The sequence below is a fragment of the Callorhinus ursinus genome, unplaced genomic scaffold (genome assembly GCF_003265705.2).
Source record: "Callorhinus ursinus isolate GAN/ISIS: 27379988/994484 unplaced genomic scaffold, GSC_fseal_2.0 scaffold19, whole genome shotgun sequence".
Taxonomy (NCBI): domain Eukaryota; kingdom Metazoa; phylum Chordata; class Mammalia; order Carnivora; family Otariidae; genus Callorhinus; species Callorhinus ursinus.
Genome location: NW_027397081.1, coordinates 518,827 through 522,331, shown reverse-complemented (window position 1 = coordinate 522,331; position 3,505 = coordinate 518,827).

Sequence of the window (3,505 nt, the reverse complement as noted above, 5' to 3'; positions counted from 1 at the left end):
CAGCTTGGAGATGGCGGTCTTCCGCCGTCCTCGCACGGCCGTCCCTCGGGGTCTCTGTGTCCTAAGCTCCTGTCAGGGCCCCAGGCACACTGGAGGAAGGCCCACCAATAAGACCTCATGTGACCTCATGACCCCTTTGAAGGCCTCATCTCCTAACACAGTCACATTTTGAGGTACTCCAACATACGGGTTTGGGGGAGGCCACAGTTGGGCCCATCGTGCGCCATCTTCCCCGAAGCCATCTGTGCCCAAACCGCCTTCGTGTCCCACCAGACGCTGATATTCCTCGTCTTCTCATCGTCCGCCTACCGAATGATAGCCTCAGTGCTCTTTTAAAAATGCACAGCACTCCCTTTCTTAAGACCCTAGAGTGGCTCCCATCGCCCTACCATTAAATTCCAAACTCACTTCATTGGCCTCGAAGATGTGCGTGATCTATTTCCCCAGTTTGACTCAGGCCGTTCCTTCTTGCCTGCTCTGTGCCATTCACAAGGACGGCTGTCCGCTCTGGGAGCACTACGCGCACCCCTGTCTCAGGCCCTGCACACGTGCTGTTTTCCAGACAACGTTCATATGCTGATGTCTCAGTTCAGATGTTTCCTCCTCAGAGGAGTCTTCTCAGACTAACCACTCTTTTTAAAAAATTTTTTTTTCTTATTTTTTAAGCGAGCTCTAAGCCCAACATGGGGCTCAAACACGCAATCCCAAGGTGAGTCCCGTGCCCCACCCACTGAGCCAGCCAGGTGCCCCCACAGACTAATCACTCGCGATTTATTTCCTAGAAAAATCATAATTTATAATTACTTTAGGTATTGTATCATATTTTTGTCAGCAGACTGTGTTTTTTTAGAAGCAGTGATTTTGTGTTTTGTTTGCGGCGCCCCCGGGATTGGGACTATGCCTGGCACCCAGCAGACATTAGCTGGATGGTCTACTTCTCTAAGCATCTCTGCCGCTCTGTTCAAGGAAGTCCGTAATCCCTCCTCGATGTCATGGCCTTCTCTCTGCCTCGAAATTGTTCCTCCTCTGAGCCAATCTATGACTGTCATTCTCTCTTGGGTTTTTTTTTTTTTTTTTTTACTTAGAAATATTTAAGATTTACTTGTAAATCTAAAGCATCATGAGGCATTTAGGTATGTGGCTATGAAGAGAACTATTTCGATATATCATTTATATTTCTGGGCTGTAGATACTACCATTCCTCTTCTAGGCCTTTGTAGTCATTCCCGTCCCAATACTCTGTTAGTAACCAACATGTTATAAAGAGACTGACAATTAACAGATCAAATAGCATTTCTCTTTTTTGTTGCAATAAAGTCCTGAAGAAAAATATTACCTTGATTTTACTATTCTGTTTTGTGTTTAATAGTTTGTTCTTTCTTTTCATGTGCAAGCACTTTAAAAAATGTGTTCATTTTTGAAGTATATTGGCTTGCAACGTTAGGTTAGTTTCAGGCTCACGCCAATCCCACGTGTTACTCAGTGCTCACCACGATGAGTGCAGTCCCCATCTGTCAGCACGCTACATAATTAGGGTTCTATCGACCAAACTCCCCGTGCTGTATGGCTCATCCCCACGACTGGAAGTTCGGATCTCTCAGTCCCGTCACCTGTTCCAACCATCTCCTGACGCCCCTCCCCTCTGGCAACCACCAGTTTGTTCTCTGCATTTACGAACCTGTTCCTGGAGTTTTTGTTTTGCTTGTTAGATTCCACATGTGATATCGTATGCTACTTACTTTTCTCTGACTTATATCATCAACACAATACCCTCTAGTTCCCTGTGTTGTTGCAGGACTGTCCTTTATTATTATTTTTTTAAAGATTTTAAGTCATCTCTGCACCCAACCTGGGGCTCGAACTCTCAACGCTGAGATCAAAAGTCGCAGGTGCCACGGACTGAGCAGGCCAGACGCCCTCAGTTCCCTTTCATTATGGATCGACCTTGGCCCCGACCTCTCTAGGTTCCCTCGCCAGCCTTTTATATATGAAGTACTTTTAAGCAGAATAACTGTTTTATTCTATAATATGTTACGGGAATACAGGGTGACAGTTGATGAAGAATCTGGTTGAATAGAATTTATATTGTCATAGCTGGTTTTCACTTTATTTCTCTCACAAACCTTTCTAGTCATGAAAAAGACAAGAAAAATAATTTGCAGATTCCCAGTGTTTGCTAAAGCCCAGGAACTTATTTTTTCTCTTAAAAGAAAAAACAAAAACCCACAACAAACCAACCCAGTTTGACTCGTCTGTTGCCGTGACCTTCACATGCGGGCCAGGTCAGCACGCGGAGGGTGTCGGGTAGGCAGTGGCTGGGCCGCAGGGCCAACGCTGCTAAATGTGGCTTTTACTGTAAGACCACATACTTCCCTTTTATTCTTTGCTCTGTTCTTTTGTTTGCGTCCGTTCTCTCTCAAACGAAAGAAGCGGAGAGCAGAGCGCTGGGCTCGCCCAGCATCATCCACACACGTGGCCAGGGGAATACACAGAACAACGCTCTCCCTCACAGGAAGAGTGAGCAACTGAACTCATAAACACCGTTTCACATGCACCAGACTGGGAAGCATGACAACTTGAGAGTCGTGGTTTCTCTGTGTATCTACTGCACCTGACGCTGTTGTGGGCACTGGACCCGAAACTCCAGAGTAGAAACTTTGTCTGAAGCGTTCCCTGCTGCAACTGCAAGCGCCTAGGAGTGTGCCCAGCACGCAGCAGGCGATCCGCAGACGCTTGCTGGAGAAGGGTCCCGGTTGGTTCATGGCTGGTTCCTGGGCTGACTTGAGACGCCTGCAGGCCCCTGTCAGAGCAGGGACTTCAAAGCTGCAGTGACCAAAGTGGGTTGAGCACGGGGCTGGGATGAGGGATTTCCCCTCCCCGACCACAGCTTCCTACCACAGCTCCCACTTCCCGGTCCTTGGTGACTCAAAGACTCAACACGTCACAATTCACCCCATTGCTAACGTTTCTGGGGCCGTGTCTGATTTTTTTTCTGGGGAGCATTCCATTGTCACGTACTTCAGAAAGGTTCCCCTTGCTAGTAACTCAGATGGGTCAACTCTGTGCTTTGACGACTGTGATAATCTTCTATTTGATCTTTGGACTTTTTTCACCCCAATTCCTTACTGCCAGACTAATTGTTCCAGAATATGGCTTTCATGATGCTACCGCCCTGCTCAGAAGTCTTTAATGACTGCTATGCATCACCATTTCTTCGTTTTGTCCCCACAGCCCCCAGTGACAACGTCAGTCTGCCTCCCATGTTAGTACCCGCGAGTCCTGCACAGGACTCCTCAGCTCCAGCTCATCGGGGGTACCCGAGCCCCCCAAACCACCTGTGATTTCTACCTCTGTATTGTCTTTGCTTACGGGACCCCAGGGTCCCAAGGTCTCTGGTCTTTAGCCTAAGGCCCCTTTGAATTGTCCAAATTATAATCCCGTGAGCCTTCTTTCCTTAAGTAACATTTGGAATTCCTGGAGAATGTTCTCCAGTCCCAGGAAACCG